Source organism: Rhinopithecus roxellana, chromosome 3 (genome assembly GCF_007565055.1).
Source record: "Rhinopithecus roxellana isolate Shanxi Qingling chromosome 3, ASM756505v1, whole genome shotgun sequence".
Classification (NCBI taxonomy): domain Eukaryota; kingdom Metazoa; phylum Chordata; class Mammalia; order Primates; family Cercopithecidae; genus Rhinopithecus; species Rhinopithecus roxellana.
This window is the reverse complement of record NC_044551.1, coordinates 155,270,264-155,296,412: the sequence shown is the minus strand read 5'-3', so window position 1 is coordinate 155,296,412 and position 26,149 is coordinate 155,270,264. Positions and strand designations below refer to the sequence as shown.

At 46.5% G+C, this 26,149-nt stretch overlaps 1 non-coding gene and 1 pseudogene across 1 annotated transcript; both read right to left on the bottom strand.

Moving 5' to 3' along the window:
* Positions 1 to 2,917: 2,917 nt before the first annotated feature.
* Positions 2,918 to 3,021, bottom strand: LOC115896708. The gene has a single exon (XR_004056609.1). It is a non-coding gene; the product is annotated as a small nucleolar RNA U13 (small nucleolar RNA).
* A 3,243-nt stretch (positions 3,022 to 6,264) lies between these two features.
* LOC104681855 overlaps positions 6,265 to 26,149 on the bottom strand; it is a 45,229-nt pseudogene continuing 25,344 nt past the window's right edge.

Sequence of the window (26,149 nt, the reverse complement as noted above, 5' to 3'; positions counted from 1 at the left end):
GGTGAGCCAAGATCACGCCATTGCACTCTAGCCTGGCCAACAAGAGCAAAACTCCATCTCAAAAAAGAAAGAAAGAAAGAAAGAAAAATATTCTGACAGGCAGGTGCGGTGGCTCAGGTCTGTAATCCCAGCACTTTGGGAGGCTGAGGCAGGTGGATCACCTGAGGTCAGGAGTTCAAGACCAGCCTAGCAACATAGTGAAACCACCTCTCTACTAAAAACACAAAATTATGCTGGGTGTGGTGGCTCACACCTGTAATCCCAGCACTTTTCGTGGCCAAAGCAGGTGGATCACGAGGTCAGGAGTTCAAGACCAGCCTGGCCAAGATGGTAAAACCCCATCTCTACTAAAAATACAAAAATTAGCCAGGAGTCGTGGCAGGCGTCTGTAATCCCAGCTACTCAGGAGGCTGAGGCAGAGAATTGCTTGGACCCAGGAGGAGAAGCTTGCAGTGATCCAAGATCCCGCCACTGCACTCCAGCCTGGGCGACAGAGCGAGATTCTGTCTCAAAAAATAAATAAATAATAAATAAATAAAAAATACAAATACAAAAATAAAAATAAAAAATTAGCCTGACACGGTGGTGCGTACCTGTAATCCCAGCTACTCAAGAGGCAAGGCTGGAGAATAGCTTGAAACTGGGAGGCAGAGGTTGCAGTGAGCCAAGATCTCACCATTGCAGTCCAACCTGGGCAACAAGAGGGAAACTCCATCTCAAAAAATATATATATATATATATATATATATATATATTCTGACGAAATAGGAAGTACACATAAAGCATTTCTGCTGTATCCCAAGTACAATGATAGTCTCAGGAAAAGCACTTTTGCAATTGTTTTGAGTTTCGAGCAGAACTAGCCTTTTTTTTCATGGAGCACCATTTTGTTTTGTTCTGTTTCTTCTTTTTTGGGGGGGGGGGTTGTTTTTGCTTTGCTTTGTTTTTTGAAGTTTTTCTTGTTTTGTTTTTGTTTTGAGACAGGGTCTCACTCTGTCACCCAGGCTGGATTCCAGTGGCATGATCTTGGCTCACTACACCCTCGACCTCCCGTTCTCAAGCGATCCTCCCACCTCAGCCTCCTGAGTAGTTGAGACTACAGGCACACACCACACACCTGGCTAATTTTGTTTATTTTTTGTAGAGACAGGGTCTCACTCTGTTTCCAGGCTGGTCTCTAACTCCTGGGCTCGAGTGATTCTCCTGTCTCAGCCTCCCAAAGTGTTGGGGTTACAGGTGTGAGCCATGGCGCCCAGCAAGGAGAATTATTTTTACTTGAAAGTATAACAGAGAGGCAAACTATGATTATTCAGATTTGAGTATTTGGCAGATAGTTTTCCAAAAATGAACAAAGTAAGCTTATTACTTCAAGGAAAACAACTGACAGTATTTGTTGCCAATAATAACATTCAAGCTTTCAAGTGAAAAATTAGAATTTTGGAACACTTGTATCTGTCACCATGAACTTGAAAACTTCCCAATTCCTAAAGACTTCTTTGATGAGATTGATAGTGATATAATGAATGTGATTTTAAAAGTATTGTATAATGAAATGCATCAGTATTTAGAAGCTATGTATAATTCAGTCGACCTATATTTTCCAAATGACCAATACACAATGTTACAAAATCTCTTCAAAGTTCAAGATAAACCAATGGATTTTAATGTCATAGAATAGGAATTGATTGACATGATTTTAGATTCCACATACCTCTGTAATCCCAGCACTTTGGGAGGCCGAGACGGGTGGATCACGAGGTCAGGAGATCGAGACCATCCTGGCTAACACGGTGAAACCCCGTCTCTACTTAAAAAATACAAAAAACTAGCCGGGCGAGGTGGCGGGTGCCTGTAGTCCCAGCTACTCCGGAGGCTGAGGCAGGAGAATGGCGTAAACCCGGGAGGCGGAGCTTGCAGTGAGCTGAGATCCGGCCACTGCACTCCAGCCTGGGCGACAGAGCCAGACACCATCTCAAAAAAAAAAAAAAAAAAAAAAAAAAAAAAAAAAAAAAAAAGATTCCACATACCTTTAAGAAACTACTATGTTTCCTCATTAGTATAGTGGTAAGTAAAAAAGGAAAGAAGAAAAAACTACTGTGTGTCACCTTTTGGAGTAGTGTCCAAGAAAAATATCCACAATTAGCTGAAGACTAAAATATTCCTCACTTTTCTAACTCGGTGAGGCCCGATTTGTTTCATGTTATGGATTAAAGAGATATTTTGGAAATAACACCATTGGCCAGGCACGGTGGGTCATGCCTCTAATCCTAGCAATTTGGGAGGCCAAGGCAGGTAGATGACTTGAAGCCAGGAGTTCAATCAAAACAACATATTGAAACTGATTAGGCCAGACATAGTGGCTCAGACCTGTAATTCTAGTACTTTGAGAGGCCGAGGTAGGTGGATCACTTGAGGTCAGGAGTTTGAGACCAGCCTGGCCAACATGGTGAAACCCTGTCTCTACTAAAAATATAAAAATGAGCCAGGTGTGGTGGTACACACCTGTAATCCCAGCTACTTGGGAGGCTGAGGCAAGAGAATGACTTGAACTGGGGAGGCAGAGGTTACAGTGAGCTGAGATCACACCACTGCACTCTAGTCTGGGTGACACAGAGAGAGACTCTATCTCAAAAAAAAAAAAAAAAAAAAAGAAAGAAAGAAAAAAAGAAATGGATTCATTATAATAAGAGAATAAGATAAGAGAATCCAGGTATTTTTGATTAAGCCAGTTATTAGAGATTTGTAAAAATGTAAAACATGCCAATTTTATCACTATTTTAGGGGGAAAATATAGCACTTTTTTCACCAAAATGTGTTAGTTATGTTAACACATAATGGTTTATTTTTGTTATTTTAAATTTAAATGGATTAATAAATATTCCTTCAACTTCTCAGGCTTTCTTTTTTTTTTTTTTCACATCAGATGGGTAATGTGCCACCATCATAACAAGGTTTGAGGGAAGCACATCTCACACACAAGCATGAAAACCCGGTCATCATGCTTATGAACTACAAAAGGATCCCAGTTTTCATTTTGAATATAGTAAATATCAATAGCGATAACCACATAAACAAAAGCTCTTGGAGACGTCAGTCATTTTTTGGAGTATAACGGAGTCCTGAGACTGAAAAAATTTGAGAATCACTTATTTTTTTGCTTGTTTCGTTTTTGAGACAGGTTTTGGCTCCATTGCTCAGGCTGGAGTGCAGTCGTGCAATCTCAGGTCACTGCAGCCTCTGCCTCCCGGACTCAAGCCATCCTCCCACTTCAGCCTCCTGAGTTGCTGGGACTACAGGAGGGCAGCACCACACCCAGCTAATTTTTGTATTTTTTAATAGAGACAGGATTTTGCCTTGCTGCCCAGGCTGGTCTCAAACTCGAGAATTGCTGATTTTAAAATAGCCATCCACAAGGCACAGTGGTTCATGCCTGTAATCCCAGCACTTTGGGGGGCCAAGGTGGGCAGATCACCTGAGGTCAGGAGTTTGAGACCAGCCTGGCCAACATGGTGAAACCCTGTCTCTACTAAAAACACAAAAATTAGCCAGACGTGGTGGTGCGTGCCTGTAGTCCCAGCTACTTGGGAGGCTGAGGCTAGAGAATTGCCTGAATCTGGGAGGTTGAGGTTGCAGTGAGCCGAGATTGCGCCGCTGACCTCCAGCCTGGGCAACAGAGTGAGAACTCTGTCTCAAAAAAAAAAGAAAGAAAGAAAAGAAAACAGCCATCCATTTGTTTTAAATGATTTATCATCTCCATGGACAAACAGCTGGAATAAGAAATCTTTCCTGGCCGGGCGCGGTGGCTTATGCCTGTAATCCCAGCACTTTGGGAGGCTGAGGCGGGCGGATCACGAGGTCAGGAGATCGAGACCATCCCGGCTAACACAGTGAAACCCCGTCTCTACTAAAAGTACAAAAAATTAGCTGGGCGTGGTGGCAGGCGCCTGTAGTCCCAGCTACTCAGGAGGCTGAGGCAGCAGAATGGCGTGAACCTGGGAGGCGGAGCTTGCAGTGTGCCAAGATCGTGCCACTGCACTCCAGCCTGAGTGACAAAGCGAGACTCAAAAAAAAAAAAAAAAAAAAAAAAAAAAAAAAAAAATCTCTCCTAACTTGTAAGTATCTTGAGGGACGAGGAAACCTTACAACTCACAAACACACGTGGTATTTTGGAGCTCTGGAGATGGACTCCATCAGTTCCAAAAAGCCTCCCACAGAAGCTTCCCATCAAAAAGCCCCACCCTGTCCTCATCCCAAGCAATGGCTCAAACGATTTAGTGAAACTCAGCATCTTATTCAATCAATGCCACCCTCTCTTCTCACCAGCACATTCTACCTTTGATTTATCAAGCTGAGATTTGTCAGGAGTAAGGCCACAAGAAGGGAGGATGAAGGGGGCAGATAGGGTCAGACCTGGTGTTCTAAAACACCAGCACATTCAATTCGTTGGGTATTTTGCATGAATTTCCTCTTGAGTTCACAGGCTCCTAACTCAGCAGAATTAAAATGGGATGAAGTAATTAGAGCAGCAGCCTGTGAGGATGTTTTGGGCCTGGCGTGCATAGGGAATGTGGGGCAGGGGGAAAGAAAAGAGACAAGAGAGCCTTAAAGCAGAAGATGAGGAAAGAAATGCACCCCAAGGGTCAACTCCTTGGGAAAGACTCTCCCAGCTTCCCTGGGTCACTGGTCGGCAGCCCTCTCCTTGGTTCTGCTTCCTGAGAACCTACTCCTGGTCTGGCCCTTCACAATCAGGCTCCAACCTCCCTTTCTAGTCCCCTTTTCAGGCACTTCCACCAGATACCTTTCACCTCTACCTGTGCTAAACTCACCACCCTACCCCTTCACTACGGTCCTTTTTTTCTTTTTTTACTTGGAGATGGGGTCTCACTCTGTCGCCAGACTGGAGTGCAGTGGCATGATCTCAGCTCACTGCAGCCTCTGCCTCCTGGTTTCAAGCCATTCTCCTATCTCAGCCTCCGGAGTAGCTGGGACTACAGGCGTGTGCCACCACGTCCAGCTAATTCTGTATTTTTAGTAGAGATGAAGTTTTACCATGTTGGCCAGGCTGGTCACGAACTCCTGACCTCAGGCCTCCCAAAGTGCTGGGATTATAGGCGTGAGCCACAGCGCCCAGCCTGCTTACACATTTACCTCTCCTATGAGACGATTGGTTCCTAGCCTCCGGATATCACACGTGCATTGCATTTTCCTCCCTAAGCAAATCGCCACCTCATGATAAGACTTTCCCCCTTTGGTCCCCAGACCGACTCCTAAATTAGTTTAAACCCACAAGCTTTAAGTTATAAGCAGCATGATGCAGACTTGTGAGTGTGTCATCGTTTGAGTTTAGGTGCTAATGGTATGTTGAGAGCATGCATGTGACTATTTCAGGGATATAATTTGAAGGGATTGGTTTGTGAATTATTTGTGCCTGGGCCATGGAAACTCTGAGTACCCGGCTAATTCTGATAAAAGCTGGTGACCATATTCAGTTACCCTATAAAAGAGCCAGAGGCTCCTTCCTGGGGCAGCCTATTCATGTTTCACCAGTTTTTCCTGCCAGGTCCCTCTGTAGAATTGCTGTCCTTCTCCAACGAGATGGGATGAACCCAGATCTCTTGGGCCTGTAGACTCCTGGAACATCAGCCATCTCCTCTGTGATGACAGGGGGAGCAGCCCTTGTCTAGAAAGGAGATTGCTGAATCTCGAGTCTCTCTCTGTTTATCTCTGTCTCTCTGTCTCTCTCTCTCTCTCTCTCTCTCTCTCTCTCTCTCTCTCTGTCTCTCTCTTTGTGGCACTAAGATTTATTAGAATGTGCCTTAACATAGGCACTGGGGCTTGCCTATGGTGTTCTTGATGTATAAAGCCCAGATGTTCTGCCAGTTCTTCCAGAGCAGTGATATCGGGAAGTTGAGAGCCAGATGGACATTGTACACAAGTTCGTCGTCTGTCATCCAGACATGGCCAAGAGCCATGCCAGACAGAACCCTTTCTTCCTCTGGAACTTGATTGTGGACTTCCCATCAGGTCCCTCTGTAGAATTGCTGTCCTTCTCCAACGAGATGGGATGAACCCAGATCTCTTGGGCCTGTAGACTCCTGGAACATCAGCCATCTCCTCTGTGATGACAGGGGGAGCAGCCCTTGTCTAGAAAGGAGATTGCTGAATCTCGAGTCTCTCTCTGTTTATCTCTGTCTCTCTCTCTCTCTCTCTCTCTCTCTCTCTCTGTCTCTCTCTTTGTGGCACTAAGATTTATTAGAATGTGCCTTAACATAGGCACTGGGGCTTGCCTATGGTGTTCTTGATGTATAAAGCCCAGATGTTCTGCCAGTTCTTCCAGAGCAGTGATACCGGGAAGTTGAGAGCCAGATGGACATTGTACACAAGTTCGTCGTCTGTCATCCAGACATGGCCAAGAGCCATGCCAGACAGAACCCTTTCTTCCTCTGGAACTTGATTGTGGACTTCCCATCATCAACTTTGGCCACCATGTCTTCACTGTACATCAGCAGGGAAGGGAACCTGCCTTCCTTATTTAGGCCTGGGCCCAGGATTTGTGGGATCTGCCTGATCAGAGACCCTGAGGCCAAAAAGGCATCATACTTGTTAAGCAGCTTCTTGTTCTTGTCAAGTTTCTTCAGCACCTCGATGTCCACGTGGGAGACACCCACAGCCTTGGCCTCATCCCAGTGCTGCTGGTCCCCCAGGACACATGTGGAGAACCTGGGGCGGGGAGTGGACTTCAGATGACAGTGCCCAAGAAGCGTTCATCTTTCTGAGGGTCATAGTTCTTCAAGCGGATCTGTAGCTCCAGTGTTCCCAAAAGTTTCTGGCGCTTGCACTGGTTCCTGTCCAGGACTTCCCGCACTGCCTCCTACAGGGTCTCAAGAGGCTGCTGCTCTTGGTGTCTTGCGCAAGGGTAACAAGAAAAGAGCTAATGCTGCCTCTCTTGAGGCCTGGGGCGCTCCCATTTCCTCCCTTCTGAGTCTAAGGAGGGTGGGGAGTGGCATGAGCACCCGCATGTGTCATGTCTGGTAAATCCATATTCCCTGAATAAGATCCACTTTATTAGATGAGAAAGGGTCACTCTTAGTCCCACTTTGGTTTTGTGTGTTGTTGTTGTTGTTTTGTTTTGTTTTGTTTGAGACAGTCTTGCTCTATTTCCCAGGCTATTGTGTAGTGGCGCCATCTCGGCTCACGGCATCTTCCGCCTCCTGGGCTCAAGTAATTCTCCTGCCTCAGCTTCCCAAGTAGCTGGGACTACAGGCATGTGCCACCATGCCCAGCTAATTTTTTTGTAGTTTTAGTAGAGATGGGGTTTCACCATTTCACCATGTTGACCAGGCTAGTCTCAAACTCCTGATCTGAAGTAATCCATCTGCCTCGGCCTCCCAAAGTGTTGGGATTACAGCCATGCCCCGCCTTAATCCCACTTTTGAAATAATGAGGAAATGAATCTTTAACCAGTAACACCACTTAACACACACATGCACTTTTTGTGATATGACAAAAGATTGCTTAATTTTCATTTCGGCAAGCAAGGAAATAAACAAACAAATCAGTGATGACTACCATCTACTACGAACATGTTTTGAGGAAAGAATGTACATAAGAATATAACCTCGGCCGGGCGCGGTGGCTCAAGCCTGTAATCCCAGCACTTTGGGAGGCCGAGACGGGCGGATCACGAGGTCTGGAGATCGAGACCATCCTGGCTAACACAGTGAAACCCCGTCTCTACTAAAAAAAAATACAAAAAACTAGCCGGGCGTGGTGGCGGGTGCCTGTAGTCCCAGCTACTCGGGAGGCTGAGGCAGGAGAATGGCGTAAACCCGGGAGGCGGAGCTTGCAGTGAGCTGAGATCCGGCCACTGCACTCCAGCCTGGGCGACAGAGCAAGACTCCGTCTCAAAAAAAAAAAAAAAAAAAAAAAAGAATATAACCTCAAACTAAAGAGAAAAGATCTTATATTGAATACATTTAATTTTATGTAAAGACTCACTACATTGTCTCTTGCTTTTTCTTATTTCATCCTGATAGTGAAATGGACCAGTGAATACCCTAGCATGGAGTCTGGGAAGAACATAACTAGTCCGTGATCTCCTTTAAGCAGGGAGTGGTATTTGTTCATTTATGTATTCACAGAACCTAACTCAGACCTAACTCACAGCACTCACTACATCTTTGTGGAATAAAGGAAGAGAAGAACGGAGAAAAGAATTCCTCATTTGAGGACCAGGATAGGAGACACCTTAAGCCCTACTGGACTTGGGACCCTGGAACAATTGCCTCCACCAAATTCTACTCTGTGACCTCTTTTTTGGGGGGTGGGGGATGGAAGACAGAATTTCACTCTTGTCACCCAGGCTGGAGCACAATTGCGTGATCTCGGCTCACTGCAACCACCGCCTTCCAGGTTCAGGCAATTCTCCTGCCTCAGCCTCCCGAGTAGCTGAGATTATAGGCATGCACCACCATGCCCAGCTAATTTTTTATTTTTAGTAGAAACAGGGTTTCACCATGTTGGCCAGGCTGGTCTCGAACTCCTGACCTCAGGTGATCCACCCACCTCAGCCTCCCAAAGTGCTGGGATTACAGGCATGAGCCACCTCACCGAGCCCTGTATTGTGGTTTCTATTCCTGTCTCCCCTACAAGACTGTGGTTCTTGACAGGCAGGTACCATGATTTTTTCCATTCTCACATCTCCAGTGTGTGACACCATTTATGAATAAATGACTGGAAGGAAAAAAACCCAAGGAACCAACTAACGTCTATTTTTTCTGGGCAGTTCAGAATCAGAGGCAACTATGGATTAAGGGACTACAATTAAGTTCTGTGAAAGTTGTCAAAATTAAAATAAAGTCACTAATGTTAAGAAAATCCAGGCAGGGCACAGTGGGTCATGCCTGTAATCCCAGCACTTTGGGAGGCCAAGGCAGGCGGATCATGAGGTCAGGAGATCGAGACCATCCTGGCTAACACGGTGAAACCCCGTCTCTACTAAAAATACAAAAAATTAGCCGGACATAGTGGCACGCACCTGTAGTCCCAGCTACTCAGGAGGCTGAGGCAGGAGAATCACTTGAACCCTGGAGGCGGAGGTTGCAGTGAGCTGAGATTGTGCCACTGCTCTCCAGCCTGGGCGACAGAGCAAGGCTCTGTCTCAAAAGAAAAGAAAAGAAAAGAAAAGAAAACTCTGACAAACAGAATCAGGGCAGGCCATGAAGAGAGGGTTTTCATGCTTGTATGCTTGATTAAAAAAAAAAAAAATCACAAAAGACTGTAAAACTCACAACCTTGTATGAAGGCCTTCACAACATTACATAAAAAATACTTATGCAAGGACATCTGCCCAGCAACTGCTTGTCCAAGCTCAGACTGGCATCTCCCTTGGTATTGCTTGAGTTCAGGAGTTTGAAACCAGCCTGGGCAACATGATGAAACCCCATCTCTACATAAAATATAAAAATTAGCCAGGCATGGTGGTACACGCCTATAGTCCCAGCTACTCAGGAGGCTGAGGTGGGAGGATTGCTTGAGCCTGGGAGCCAGAGGCTGCAGTGAGCCAAGATCATACCACTGCACTCCAGCCTGAGCAACAGAGCCAGACCGTGTATCCAAAAAAAAAAAAAAAAAAAAAAAGGCCAGGCGTGGTGACTTATACCTGTAATCCCAGCACCTTGGGAGGCTGAGGCAGGTGGATCGATCACCCGAGGTTGGGAGTTTGAGACCAGCCTGACCAACATGGAGAAACCCCGTCTGTATTAAAAAACTAGCTGGCATGGTGGCACATGCCTGTAATCCCAGCTACTCGGGAGGCTGAGGGAGGAGAATCACTTAAACACAGGAGGCATAGGTTGCAGTGAGCCGAGATCACACCATTGCACTCCAGCCTGGGTCACAGAGCGAGACTCTGTCTCAAAAAAAAAAAAAAAAAAAAAAAAAAAAAAAGTGAGACTTTGTCTTCTTTTACTCACACAGTTTACTATGGCATGCATATTCATATTCCCATTGCAATGTCCATTCCAAAATAAAGACCTTTTCTTTTAGAAAGCCTCTCTGATCGTTATTTAGGTTGACAGTTCCTTCTCACATAGGGTATAAAAAGTGGTCTGAGACAACTCCACTCTCTGACCAAAACACCAGTGCAGATTTCATAGCCTTTAATGCCTGAGGCAGTGCTGAGGCTGGGCAAGGAAAATTCAAGTGTCCTTTCATCCACAAAGTCACTAACACAAACCCACTCACCCTCGCCTTGAAGCTACTAATGCCAAGAGCACCAACAGAAGCCTTAGTGCTCAGGAAAGAGAAAGAGGGCCTGGGTCAAGGGCATCAAATTTAGGTTTTTGTTGAAACTGAAGTTGTAGCTGGAGAGTAGTCTGGGTGTGCTGATCCCTCCTAAGCCCTCGCCAAATACAAAATGTGGGAAACCATATGATCTTACCCATGAAACTGTCCTTGCCTATGGTCTTTTTCTGCTTGTTCCTAATTGCTATTGTAATTTTAATGAGTCCCCCTTCATCAATTCCACATTCCATATCTTTCAGCTATTATACTAAAAAAGTAGGGTAGGCAGGAAGTTGAGGCTGCAGTGAGCCATGATCATGCCACTGCACTCCAGCCTGGGTGACAGTGCAAGACCCCATCTCTAAAAAGAAAAAAGAAAAAAAAAGTGGAGGAGGATGTGCTCGTTGACGCATAACTTTTACGTAACTTGGGCATGCCCAGATTCCTCTGACCCGGGCTCCACCTGCCTTCTGACAGATTAGCTCTGAAGGAGTTCAGAAAATGCCACCCCAAAATATGCTGCTTTGGGCCTCAAACTGAGGACACTTGGGAAACAGCAAATGCAGGGAGAGGCTTTCTCTGAACTTCCCTTATCTGCCTAAGGACAGATTTTCCAAGAGGAACTCCATTGTCATGAGTCCCCTCCCCAGAAATTTCATCAACCAGGGAAGATTAACCAGGAGAGGAAACTAGAGGCCCACTTCATACCCAGACCGTCTCATGATGTCACCTGTTCTTCTGAGGGCCCATTCATCTTTCCCCAAAATCATTACAGTCCCCTAAGTTGCCTATATCTCCCTTCACACCTTCCCCCCCCAATGAACAGGGCATGTAAACATCTACATCTCACTGGGTTTGGAGGTACTCATTTTTCTTTCATGCAATGCCCCTGTGCACATAATATATTTGTATAATTTTCCTCCTGTTAATCGGCTGTCAGTGTACTTCATAGACTCAATAGTTGAATCTCAAAGGGTAGAGGGAAAGTTTTCCCTCCCTTACAGCCCATTCCAGCAATTTCTAACTGGAAAATCAGGGATACATGTGCCCATCCAACTCTAGACACACTTGCAGGATCACAGAATTTTAACCTTCTCTGGAGCCCTCCAGCAAGCTGGAGGTTATCATCCCCCAGGGGCAGGGAAGGAGTGGGAAAACCAAGGCACAAAGTGCCCAGAGGTTAGGGAAGACCAAGTGGGAGAATGAAAACAAAGACTGCCATACATTCAGCGGGGAAAATAACCAAAGGGGCCGGGTGAGGTGGCTTAACGCCTGTAATCCCAGCACTTTGGGAAGCTGAGGTGGGAGGATCGCTTGAGCCCAGGAGTTAGAGACCAGGCCTGAGCAACATAGCAAGACCTCATTTCTACAAATAATAAAAAAGAATTAGCTGAGTGTGGTGACACGTGCCTGTGATCCCAGCTACTCAGGAGGCTGAGGCAGAATCACCTGAGCCAGGAGGCTGCAGTGAGTCGTGTTCATGCCACTGCACTCCAGCCTGGGTGACAAAGCGAGACTCTGTCTCAAAAAAGAAAAGAAAAGAAAATGACCAAAGGAAGCAAGAAAGAGCCAGAGAAGGAAGATGACAAGAAAAGAGGAGGGTGTGTGTAGAGGTGAATGATCACATGAGTGAAAACAGTGAAGAGGCAAAAGGGCATGAGGAGGGGGCCAATCCGATTAGAAGACACGTTAATTTCCTCAAGAGTCAGAGCAGTCTCATATCTGTTTGTTTTTCTCGAATCCCCTATTTAACCCCCCAAAAATGTTCAATACGTACTTCATTGATTCCAGCTTGATTGATTGATTTTGAGATGGAGTCTCACTCTGTCACCCAGGATGGAGTGCAGTGGCTCGATCTCAGTTCACTGCAACCTCTACCTCCTGGGTTCAAGCAATTCTCCTGCCTCAACCTCCCAGGTAGCTGGAATTACAGGTACGCGCCACCACACCCAGCAAACTTCTGTATTTTTAGTAGAGACAGGGTTTCACCATGTTGGCCAGGCTGGTCTTGAATTCCTGTCCTTAGGTAATCGGCCTGCCTTGGCCTCCCAAAGTGCTGGGATTACACGCATGACCCATCAGATCTGGTCTCCAGCATTATTTATGAACCATGCTTCCAACAGGAGACTCGAACTCTCTGGTCCAACAGAATCCTGTGCCCGAGACTTCTGACATTCATGGTACCACCTAAATTCTCTTTCTATCCCAGGTTCTCAGTGTTGCCTTTGAAAGGCAGGACTTTAGGTATAGACCTTGAGTCAGCAAGGTCTACCCCAGGGGAAAACTGCTCCCTGCGCTAGGTCTGTACACCTAAAAGAAAGCTACAGACCTTGTTTAACCCATCAAATTGTGATTTTGCCCATATCTGCCAGCTGTTAGTAAATAAGTTCCTTTGTCTGGATGCAGAAAAGATCCAAAATATCCCTGTTGAAGATACCTGGTTTCTGGTGTACACTCTGCCTGTCTCCCCTTGCTGCGAGTAAGTCTTCACAAATAACTGTTTTTTTTTTTTGAGAAAGGATCTCACTCTCTTGCCCAGGCTGGAGTGCAGTAGCACAATTAAGCTCACTGCAGCCTCCATCTCCAGGGCTCAAGCAATCCTTCCACCTCAGTTTCCCAAGAAGCTGAGACTACAGGTGCATGCCAACACACCTGGCTAATTTTTTATTTTCTAAAAAATTATTTATTTTCTAAAAAATGTAGAGGAGGTCTATCTATATTTAAATATAAATATAAATATATAAAAAATAAATATAAATATAAAAAATATTTAAAAATATAGAGGAGGTCTATCTATATTTCTGTATGTTGCCCAGGCTGGTCTTGAACTCCTAAGCTCAAGCGATCCTCCCACCTTGGCCTCCCAAAGTGCTGGGATACAGGGCAGAGAACTTCTAATGCATTTCAGCACAGGGGTTGCTTTCCCAGGCTAGGTCGCTGAGCCAGCCTCCCTCTCTATCCTCCTTAGCCAGCTATTGCTGGAACTGCCTGTACCCGCTGCTCTCTGCCCTGGCTGCTTCTAAGAGAGTGCATTAAGGCTGGGTTGCTTCAAGCACTCTCTGCCCTCAATGCTAGCTTCTCAGTGGCTTGGCAAAGGTGCTTCCAACTCTTTTCTTTCTCCCTAGGGTCATCTTAGTAGGAATACCAGCATCTTAATTTCTTCTTTTATAAATCCTTACCTGATTTCCCTTCAGTTTTGCAGTTAAATCTACTGGTAATTGTGAAATAGCTCATGTAAAAAAAAAAAAAAAAATCCTCAGAGCCTAGAAGCCTGGTCCTCAACTTCCAGCCCTCTTTTCTCATGACCAAAATATCCTAGAGCCTTCAAGTGTTCAGTCCAGGCCCTGTTGGAACCTCTTTGAGCTCCACTGTTTATCTCTAGAAAAGCACTGAATATAGCAGGAGGCTAGAGGCATGCTGACATCTGCTCGTCAACAGAGCAGAAATGATGGCTTTAATTTCCTTTCTCAATTAATTCATTTCCAGGCTGTTCCCTCCCCACCTTCATAAGCTGGTTCTTATTTCAAAAAGTCAAAGTAATAAAGCTGCTCTCCATTACTCATCCAGTTGCTTCCTCCAGCTGCACATACCCCACATGCTCTTCCTCAACCTCTCCTCATCACCTTCTTTTTCCTCCCTTCTCCCTCTCCCTCACCCCTTCCAGAGGGAGTGCAGGGTCATTGCTCTACCTCCAAGTCCTACACTCTTCCTACAACCTTCTGAGCTTATTCTCTCTGGGTTGGTCTTCACGGTGCTGAATACATACCTCTTGATATGCTTTGCATTGATTGATTTCCTCATGCCAATGTTCCAGGCATATTTCTCTCAGAGATGACCCTAAGAAAAAATCTGCTGCCCCAGAGAAACTGAAAAATACCGAAAGATTGAGTGCCTAACAGAGCTGGATTTATTCCCTCATTCCAACTACAGGAATTAAAATCTCAGAGCTGGACTGACCCATAATGCCCAGGCACTGGCCCTAACAGTGGGTCTGGACCAGGAGCCAGGATTTTTGTGGGGACAGCCCTCTGTAGGCACCTGGAGGCACCTGCATGCTGCATGTTTGGACATGTTTGGGCATGTTTAGGCAGTGAAATATAAAGAAATGGGCCAGGCGCGGTGGCTCACGCCTGTAATCCCAGCATTTTGGGAGGCCAAGGCAGGCGGATCATTTGAGGTGAGGAGTTTGAGACAGCCTGATCAACATGGTGAAACCTGGTCTTTACCAAAAATACAAAAAAATTAGCTGGGCATGGTGGCGTGCACCTGTAATCTCAGCTACATGGGAGGCTGAGGCTTGAGAATTGCTTGAACCCAGGAAGCAAAGGTTGCATGACCTGAGATCATGCCAGTGCATTCTAGCCTGGGTGACAGAGTGAGACTCTGATTGAAAAAAGAAGGAAAGAAGGAAGGGAGGGGAGGGAGGGAGGGAAGGAGAAAGAAAGATAGAAAAGGAAATGCAACTGAGCATATAGGGTAAGGCATGGGGCTTTGGACTCAAAACTCAGATTTAAGTTCTGCCCTGACATTTATTACCTACCTGACCCTGGTTAAGTTACTTCTCTACCCCTTAATTGTAAAATAACAGTACTTCCTTGGCTGGCAGGACCAAATGGGAGCATGTATGTAAAGCATTTAATGCAGGGTCTGGTGCATGAAGAGCATTCATTAATTGTAAGAAGTTATTATAATCATAAGTGAATAGACATCACTAAGCCAGATAAGCTGTTAAAACTCATTGTAGGCCTCTAAATTAAAAAAAAAAAATATACAGCCTTGCTATTTTTTAAAAGTATTGCCTCTAAGAGTTGCTTTAATAAATTTCTAGAAAGGAGTGATTTATAAGTACCATATTGTTGGAATGTAAACAGATATTTCAAAGAGGTAAAAGTAACTTGTTTTCTTGAGTGGGATAAATATTCCCCTTGGGATCTTGTTTACAAACTCAAATATTTTGTAGGCAAATGATGCTAAGAGAAACTCTAGCCCTTACTTAGGGGAAATGATCACAAAAACTGTATTCTGAGCTTTGAGTAAATGAGGTTTCTACCCTTCAGAAAACGAGCCATTGCCCAAATGAAATACCCTGATTTCAAAAGCATGAGGAAAAATGGTCGTTCTTGAGGTTTTTCGTTGTATACACGTTTAATCTAATGCCGCGCAATATTGGGTAATGGCCAACCTATTGCACAAACAGTTTTCAAGTATTCATGTGTAGACTATCCAAGGGCAGCTATCTAACCAACCTTGTATATGATGCTTTTTGTTCTGTCTGCTTATATCTTTACTGTTTCCCAACACACACACACACACACACACACACACACCCACCCAATTCACATCCGCATTCACACAGATACACATATTAACACACATTTACTCACAGGCATGCATAAACGAACACATTAACACACACGTTCTCTCACTTTTTTGTTCTCTTCTAGACACACATACACACACACATACACACACCCCCACTTTGCCCAGAGCAAGCAGAGCCCAGAACTCTGTCTTCTGGCGGCTACGGAAAGATCCATGACCGCTCTGAAAAGCATCTCTTTGTTCCCTTTCTCCCCTCACTGTAATATTTCCTTTTCCTGAATATCATGCAGCAAGGGGCGGGGAGCGGGAAAGGAAAGAGAGGAAACCGTGGTCTCCCCCCAGCCCAGCAGTGCAGGCTGTGCGAAGCAGAAGGCTCCTGCTTCTGGGTGCTGGCATCTCTCCTGCCATTTTTTCTGAAACTTTGGGGTGTTTTTCTCTTCGCAGCACCCACGCTCCCCTCCCTTTCTGCCAAAGCTCCTTGTTGTGACACAGTGAGCGGCTGGTGGGTGGGGGGAGGGGAATCAGCTAGGTGGCCTCCGGGCTGAGTTACAGCTCCCCCTCCAGGAGCAGGGAGGGCGGAAATGAGACTACAGACAAATCCTAGAAGCCCCCCTAGTGCTGACCCCCCTACATACCCAGAGCGTCTGTGCACCCCCCAACACCCACCCATACACATACACACACACCCCCCAGACGAGCGTGGCAGGCGCAGCCACACAGTCAGTAACACTCAGGCGGGAAACGCCATGTCACATTGCCATGGGTCTGCCCAGAAGCAATCCATGCCCCACGCCCCCTCCTTTGATCTCTCACCCCTCTGCTGGGCCAGAGAATGTTGCTGAGTGCTGGGCCTTGGGTGCGTGGACTCCGATACCATCGGCACTTCAAGCACAGGGACCACCAGCAGCAGCGCCAGCGGCTGCCCAACCCCCTCCTCCCAGGGCTCCAGCAGTACACCCTGAAACACACAGACACAGTCCTGGTTGGGGGGCGGGGCAGAGGAAGTGTGGGGTACATCTCATGGGCTGTGGCCTCGCTCCCCTCGGGTTCAGCTGATGGCCAGCAGTCCCTGGGCTTGTCTGAGGGAGAGACATCACTACAAGAGGGAAGGAGAAAGGATTCAACGACCTCTCAGCTCTCTCAAAACTCCGGGAGAACCAGTCAGTGAGAGCCAAGTGACGGGTCTGAATACCGGAGGACCGGCGTTGCCAAGCTAGGTCGTGGGTCAGGAAAGTCAAAGGACATTCCCTACTGTGCGGGGATAAAACAGGAGACTCTGTGGGCTCGGCTGCAAGTACCCAAAGATGGGCCCCATCATTTTCCTTGCTGGCCACTGGAGGGGCAATGCCCTGCCCTCCTCCCTCCCCAAGACCTTCTTTTTATCAGGCTGCTTCTCTAGCCCCTGTGCTTTAGGCACATTACTTTATTTTAATTTACATAACTCCACTGGGTGTTACTGTAGAAAAAAAAAAAAAAAAAAAAAAAAACAAACCACAACTTGTGGTTCAGGGATTTTACATGATTTGATCAAGATTACAGCCAAGTGCGCGGTGTGGCGTGTGCCTGGAGTCCCAGCTATTTGGGAGACTGAGGCAGGAGGATCACTTGAGTCCAGGTCAGGAGTTGGAGTGCAGTCTTCATCCTGGGTAATATAGCAAGACCTCATCTCTCAAAAGAGAGAGAGATACAGAGAGAGAGAGACAGAGACAGAGAGAGGGAGAGAGAGAGCTAGAGAGAGCTAGAGAGAGAGAGAGAGTACACAACTAGCAAGTGAGGGAGCCAGTGTTCGCCCCCATACCTGGGTAACTTCGTAACCTTGGCCCTTTCCACTGCTTCTCAGGAGTGCGCCACTGGAACCTTCCCAGCTTCCTCTGAGTGAGCTAGAGAGGGAGTCTGGTGTTGAAGAGAGTGTTGGGGGAGGTAGAAGAGGCATCTGCCTACTGACTTTCTTCCAAGGGAACAAAAGTAGCACAGCCTGGGAACCCTCTGCGCCGTCTTCCAAGCCTTGGGAGGCAGTGCCCAGTGGCTCGGGTGATTCCTCTAGAGCCATTTCTCCTTCAGGACCCCACACTTTCTTGGCCAGTGTGCTACATGGCTGCAAAAAGCCCAGCCCTGGACAGGCAAAGAATGTGTTGATTCAGAAACAGTTTTTAAATTAATAAGCACGTGGTGATTCAGGCTGTTTGTTCAGGGCAATGTGCTGCCTAAATTGGAATGTGCCAAACTCCCTTCTCCCACTTCCCCTCACCTTCTCCCACTTCCCCTCACCTTCTCCCCTTCTCCAGGTCCTGGCTGTTCCCCATGTCATTCTGGTAGTCAGAATTCCAGTTCCTCCATACCCTCAGGTGGGGCAACTGTTAGTCTGCGAAGCCCAACTTGCCAACTGAGCAGCTTCCCTGGGCTCTGAGGTCTCGTGTGTGTGTGTGTGTGTGTGTGTGTGTGTGTGTGTGTGTGTAAGGTGCTTTTTCTTCTCAAACTGAAAAGTGATTAATCCATCGGTTCTCCTCTCTTCTGGAACATGTCCTAGGAGGACAGGTACTACTCAGTTTCATATCTGCTGTCAGGAAGTAAGCATATAAGCAGCTCCTCCTTGAGGCAAGACCTACAGGTTGGACTGTCTTAAGGATGATCAAACTAGAAATTATTCTTCCTAGAGGGGCTGCCATCAGAAGTTTATCTCATCTTATCTCCCTTCAAATAGAGCTGCTCTTCTCTTCAGCCCAGACAAACATAATACATTCAAATACTCATTCGACAAGTATTTATTGAGTCTTTATGAGCCAGAAATGGTTCCAGGTGTAGGCACATGGTGGTAACAAGACAGAGAGGCACCCTACTCTCATGGGGTTTCATTCTAGTATGTGGGGGTGGGGAGAGGCAGATAAGAAATGAGGAAACTAATAATCAGTGCCAGGATATATATCAAATAAGATATGATAGAGCAGGGATCAGATCAGCAAGCTATAGCCATGGGCCGAATCTGCCTACTACCTGTTTTGTAAACAAAATTTATAAAGTAAATAAAGAGGCTAACACAGTGGTTCATTCCTGTAATCACAGCATTTGGGGAGGATTACTTGAGGCCAGGAGGTTGAGACCATCCTGGGTAACACAGCAAGATCCCCATTCCTGCAAAATAAATATTTTAAAAAATACCCGGGCAAACTTGGTGGGCACACACCTGTGGTCCTAGCTACTTGGAAGGCTGAGGCCAGAGGATCATGAAGGTACAGTGAACTATGATCGCACCACTGCACTCCAGCCTGGGGAAAAGAGTGAGACCCTGTCTCTAAAAAAGAAAGAGAGAGAAAAAAAGAAGGAAGGAAGGAAGAAAGGGGAAGGAAGGTTGGATGTTCAGCAGGGGCCTACTTTATTTTCTCTTTTATTTTTTAATTAATTTTTTAATAGATAATATATTTAATGAATCTACATTTTTAAAAAAATAGAAAAAGATATGCAGATAAGTCTATTTTCCTGCCGTTTCCTAGCTATCCACTTTCCTTCCCCATAAGCAACAAAATGTTAATTTTTGGTGCCTCCTTCCAGAGAAATGTATTCATACAAAAGCAAGTACATGTGTACAGTCTACGTTTTTGCCCCCAAGGAAGCTATTTTAAATTGGAAGATCAGGAAAGATTTGTGATTTAGGATAAAATTTGAATAAGAAGGTGCCAGCCAGGCAAAGATCTCAGAGCAGCAGCTTCCAGGCTGTGGGAACAACTAGTACAAAGGCCCTAAACTAGACCTGACATGTCAGGCCCTGAGATGAGAAAGGAGGCTCATGTGTTTGGGACATGCTGGGCCAGAGGGCAGTGATTTGACATAAATTGGAAGAAATTAGAAAGCAGGAAGATTCTGCTCTTAAAGGCTCTATAGGCCAGGCATGGTGGTTCATGCCTCTAATCCTACCACTTTGGGAGGCTGACGCAGGCGGATCACGAGGTCAGGAGTTCGAGACCAGCCTGGCCAACATGGTGAAACCCTGTCTCTACTAAAAATACAAAAATTAGCCAGGTGTGGTAGCACGCGCCTATAGTCCAAGCTACTTAGGAGGTTGAGGCAGGAGAATCACTGGAACCTAGGAGGTGGAGGCTGCAGTGAGCCGAGATCGTGTCACTGCACTCCAGCCTAGGAGACAGAGTGAGATTCTGTCTCAAAAAAAAAAAGAAAGAAAAAGATAATATAAACAAAGAGAACAGCAATTAGCACAGTAACAATTAGCACACTCAGCAACTTCCTCCCCCTCCTCCTCCTCATTGCTTGGTTTATAAAACACTTTCTCATCATTTATCTCATTTGATATTTGCAATAACCCTGTGATTGGGCAATAACCTGTTTCCATTTCACAGGTAAAAAACATTGAGGCTCAAGATGATTAAATACATCGTCCAAGTCACAGAGCAGAAACAAACCCAGGTGTTCTGACTCCACATAGCGCAAGCTTCTCTCATTGTGGGGAGAGCAGAGGGCAATGTAAGCAGGCAGAATAACAGGAACAAGAGAAAGAAGCAGGCAGCATTGGTAAACCCAATTGCATGTCATTTGCACCAGGAATGCTCTCTCAAGAGAAGCCTGCAACCTCTGCCTTCTAGGTAGTCTCCATATTCCCAGATCACAAGTCCCAGCTCAGGAAAAGGAGCAACTTACTGATGCACAGCCTCAACAGAGCAGGAAAATTGTGAACAAGAGAAATTCACTACCTCTACAATCTCATTAACACTGCAGACCTACACGCACATGCACCAGACCTGCAGGTTGTCAGCGGTTAGTTACTAAGCCTGAGGCCTGAAATAAATTAGGCTGCATCTCAGAAAAACAAGGTTGTGTTACTCATATTAAGTATTTGTGTGGATTAAAATGCCATCTACTGTTTTGTGGGTCACCTTTCTTTTCTCGGGGCCCTGCTGAGTAGCTAGAAGGACTATCTTCCACACGCGCCACTCAGACTCTATCCTGTCACTTCCCAAAGGGGACTGGCCGAATTGAGCCACCTACTCCTTGTCTATCAGAGCCAGGCTATGAGGCCCCCGGGTAGGGGCTTCAGTGTCTGCCTTTGGAATGAAGTTGCCTTCTGGGGTTGCCCCTGGCAACCAAACTGCTTGAATGTCTGTATCTCTTAGAGGAGACTTGGGAGCTGGGGAGGAGGAGGAATTGATCCCTGAACAACAGAATGCAGGGAGCGTGTCAGGCATTGTCCTCCTTTCCACCTTTCAGCCCCTAGACCCCACCTCCTGATGAGAACAAGTGTTGTCCCCTCACCTGGCTTCTGCAGGTCAGCAGAATTAGCCTGAGATTCTCCCTGAGGACAGGGAGGCTGGGGAGAACCTGCCTGCTTAGCCTACTGCAAAGATCCAGGTACCCAACACATCCTTGGCCAGTTCCTGGCATACCATATGCCTTCAAATGCCTTACACCATTTCATCCTTTAAGCTTCAACATCCCCTTCTCCAGGAAGCCTACTCTGACGTGGCTCTTGGCCGCAGGCAGAGATAGTGTACCTGCCTGTGAAACCCTGAGTATCACTCTATCATAATACACATCACTCCATTGTAGATGTATCTGTTTTTATTAGCTCCTCGAGGTTAAGGAGTGTGTATTATTCTAGCCCAGGACCTGGCACATAGGCACAACATAAATGCTTATTGAATGGGTAAGTGACTGAGTGAGAACACAAGACTATGACAGGAGAGCATTTCCCAAACCAGCAGTCCTGTAGTCCATTGTAGATTAGTAGGAATGTTGCAAAAAATAAAAAGGATTTCTCTGCTTAGATAATGTTGGGAAAGAAATTCCCTCCCTTCCTGAGGCAGGAAGGAGATCTTCAAGCACTGGCCAGAGGAAACAGAATGTGTAGAGCACAGAGGGGCCTGAAATTATTCAGCTCCAACCACAGCATAGGGTATGCAGAGGGAACAAGGAACCAAGACAGTCCTGAAAGCTGAATTAATACATTTGGGACAGGCAAGTGGCAAGCTCCAAGCCTCATATTAGGAAGACAGATCTGGCCAGGTATGTAGGGTGGACTGGAGGGAAGAATCAGCTGGCAGGGAAGAATCAGACACTTGTCAGGAAACTATTGTGACAGTGCAGACTTGACCTGTAAAGGGTCTAGACAAGAGCAGTGACAGAGGGAAATGAAAGCAAGAAATAAACCACCCAACTCTATTGGATGGCTTCCTCATCAGCCCGGGGATGGCAGCTGCTGCCTGACCCTGGCTTATTGCCAGCCTGTGGTTGCCATCTGAGCTGACTGGCCACCAAACACTTGGTGCCCTGCAGAAATCCTAGCTGCCATTACCCCTGGTGCTGAGTGGTGTGCGGTGGAGGGTAAGTCTAGGAGAGCTTTTCCCAAACCAGCAGTCCTGTAGTCCATTGTAGATTAGTAGGCATGTTGCAAAAAATAAAAATGAGTTCTCTGCTTAGATAATGTTGGGAAAGAAACTCCAGAGTTGACAAAGGGAGAAAGTTTCTCTACTGGAACATGTCAGGGAGCCATGTACCCCTTCCCTCAGTGTTTATCAACCTGAAATGGCAATGGAGCCCTTTTCATGCCATCCCCACTCACAGCTCCTAAGAGAGCACTCACTTCCTTAGAGGTCCAGCTTCACTCACAGTCCTACCTCAGAAGCAGTACAGAAGCTGCTTACGAGCTCTGGCTCTGAAGTCAGTGGGTCTGGATTCAAATCCTAGCTCTACCACTTGATGGTTATCTAGCCTCTCAGTTTGCTTGTCTACACGATGGGGAAAATATTAGAAGCTACTGCAGTAGGGTTGTTTAGAGGATTATATTAGCGAGATATGCACCTAGCACTGTACCTGGCGCATAGGAGTCCCTCAAAAATTTGAGCTACTGTTTTTATCCTATGCAACCATGTGCCCTATAATGAGAGTTCAAGCTCTGAACCAGGGCAACCTGGTGAGGGGAGGGCATCAAATACTCTCTCTGGAGATTTAGAAGTGGGACGCAGGGCCAAATGGTTGGCAGTGGGAATGAAGGCGGACAAGATGCATAAAAAGAGGAGCCAGAATCTGAGATCGAGGCCTGAAGAGTCACAGCCAGCACCTCATCACGAGTCTGCCCCTCACTCTCTCCCCATGCTCGCAACGCCATTTTCTGGCTGCCCCTGTTTGCCCCCCCTGTATCGGAGCAGCATCAGGCCCTTGGATGTTTCCAGCCAGTGGCCTCCACCAGGTGTTTATTAACTCTTACTGTGTGAATGAGAAGCTCATGTCATGTCCTCATGACTACAAGGAACACCACTTCCCCTATCTTTTACTCCCCCTTCCTCTCTTCTTGCCTTCACTGCACACACACCTTTCCAGATGCTTCCCTTGAACCCAATAGCTGTCACACATTCCTAAGAGTGGCCTTTGGATCTGGAAGACAGAATGAATAAAGGAAATCATTCCTTCCATCAATACAGCATTTTGCAAAGTGATTTTATATGATTTTGATAACACTCTGAGGAAAGTATTATTATTTCCATTTTTGAGATGAATAACTAAAACTTATAGAACTTAGCATTATCTCAAGGTCACACAGCTACACAGGGTAGAATCAGGACCTGAACCCCGCACTTTTCACCTCTAAGCCAGGGTCATGTCCACTGTACCCTCCACCCTGGCCTCCCTGCCAACCCAGGACTCAGGGTCAGGCCACTATGGCTGCAAATCACAGCCTTTATCTAAGAACTTGTCTCTGGGCAAGTCACATACAGTTCTGTGTGTTCATGGGTAGGCACCACCCCCAAATACCTAGCTTTGTCCTCTGAAAGTGACTTTTAAGAAGAGGTGAGCTAGTCAGGGTATTCAGGGATGCCAGGAGCAAAGTCTTGGATCAGAGCTGCTCTGCCTGCTCGTGTCACACTGCTCTCTCTCCTCTGGGGGAAATCCCCAGCAGCTGTGATATGGTTGGGTTCAAGATTCTGCCCTAATATGGTCTGACAGCAGCTAAAAGGCTGGAGTGGGAAGATCTAGGACTGAAAATCCCTCAGTGGAAACCTGGTTTCCTGTTACTACCCTTTGTGTTCTCTGTGTTTGAGGGACTCAGGAAGACTCAGACACCATGATTATCTGGCAGGTTTTGAGTCTCATTCATTAGCCATGGGAAGAGGCACCTCCTCCTCCTCTCCATCCAGAGAGGGCCTGAATCTAAGCACGCCAGGCAGATGAGTCTGTGCTTCCTGTGTTCCCCCTTTAGACCTGGCCCTCCTCTCCTCCTGCAATGGCCAGTATCTTGTCACTCACGACCCCGCTTCTGGATCCTGGGGCCCGCCTCTTCCTTCCCTTCCCTCTCCTTATGTGCCAACATCATCACAGAATCGCTCTGAGGGCACCCCAGAGTCCCTCATGTTTTTATCTTGTGAATTCCAGAACTGACAATTTCTTCATTACAAAGAGGAAAGGGCTGACTCCTGTAATCCCTAGGAGACCAAGGTGGGAGGACTGCTTGAGCCTGGGCAACACAGGAAGACCCCACCTTTACAAAAATTTAAAAATTAGCCATGTATGGTAGTGTGCACCTGTGGTTCCAGCTACTCAGGAGGCTGAGATGGGAGAATCACTTGAGTTCAGGAGTTTGAGGCTGCAGTGAGCCTTGATTGTGCCACTGTGCTTCATCCTAGGTGACAGAGACAAACAAAAAACAAAGGGGAAAAGATGTATTCCTTATCATCTTCCCTAGCCTGTGGGGCTGAGAAGGCAGGTGGTCTGAGCCCCCCTTCTACCCTATCCAAATTGCTGTCCTTCCCAGCTCCACCTCAGCTGCCAAAGTCTGCTATGGTACACAGACAAACGGAACCACAAAGCTCCCCCAGGAAACCAAAAATGCCAACACAACAGATTTATAACTGTGAATAGACTCCAAGAGATCATGGAGGAAAACTCCAAGCCTTTTTAGTTTCTACACACACACACATACACACACACACACACACACACACCCCGACACACTCTTTCCTCCACCCCCAACAGCCCTCCCTTAAGGGAGATGTTAATGGAGTCGTCCATTAAATGCAGCAGCTGCCAGAGCATTCGGCTGACTGGGCAGAGGGCCTGAACCCATTTATTCCAAACTGCAGCCCCCATCACATGTCTCAGATTTTTATCTTTTCATTTCCACACTGTGCTCCGGCCAGGTCGCTGAATACCAGCTCCCGGCCTGAGAACCCACATGCTTCCATGGAGTACACACTAATGCCTGCCTGCCTAACAGCCACAAAGGCCGTGCATGGAGAGATGGGAGGGAGGACAGCGGGAAGTTAGTAAATCAGTACTCATATCCCAAAGCCCACTCATACTCAAGAAAATGTTGCTTAAAGAGCCCCATTGTGGAATCTTTATCTATGACAATTACCTGTAACTGAAAATTTGTTACAATGTTACAACATCTAAAATCCACTCTCACAACATCTAAAATCCACTCTCAGCCTGGCAGGGTGGGTGGCTCACACTTGTAATCCCAGCACTTTGGGAGGCTGAGGCAGGAGGATTGCTTGAGCACAGGAGTTTAAGACCAGCCTGGGAAACATGGCAAGACCCCATCTCTACGAAAAATACAAAAATTAACTGGTCCTGGTGGCACGCACCTGTAATCCCAGCTACTCAGGAGGCTGAAGTGAGAGGATTGCTGGAGCCTGGGAGTCAGAGACTGCAGTGAGCCAAGATGGTGCCACTGCACTTCAGCTTGGGTGGCAGAGTGAGACTTTTTCTCAAAAAATAAAATAAAATTCACTCTCAAGAGGAAGACTGCCTGTTTCTGAAGACTCTGTCCCCAAGACCAGTGTCACCTGTCATTTCTAATGGGTCCCTGCCCTGTCCTCCATTGTGAACTATTATAAAGCCAAATACTTTACCAGCTGTTTAGAATGAAGGCAACAAAACAAGTTTCATATAGTGTGTCACACCTGAGTCTAGAAAGTACCTCTTATAATTGACTGCTGAACCCATCATTTGTGTTCCTCTTTTTTTTTTTTTTTTTGCAATGGAGTCTTGCTTTTGTCGCCCAGGCTGTCACAACGGCATTATCTCAGTTCACTGAAACCTCCACCTCCTGTGTTCAAGTGAGTCTCCTGCCTCAGCCTCCCGAGTAGCTGGGATTACAGGCGCCCGCCACCATGCCTGGCTAATTTTTGTATTTTTAGTAGAGATGGGATTTCACCATGTTGGCCAGGCTGGTCTTGAACTCCTGACCTCAAGTCATCCACCCACCTCTGCCTCCCAAAGTGCTGGGATTACAGGCGTGAGCCACCGCGCTCAGCCCATCATTTGTGTTTCTTAAGCAATTTCATTTGAATGAGCTAGATGTACTCTACAGTCAAAAAGGCAAAAAGACAATGCATGCTGTAATGAACACAAGTTCCTCCCCAAGTGTTGCTTCCTTAGGGGATCAGTCTCTTTAGTTATTCCAAAACCACATGGTCCTGGGAGTGGCAAGATCCTCCCCTCGACTTCAGGGGTAAGGACATGACCCAGGCCTAGCCCATCAGATTACTCCACACCTCTAGGCACAGCAACTGATTCAGAGAAGGACATAGAACTCAAA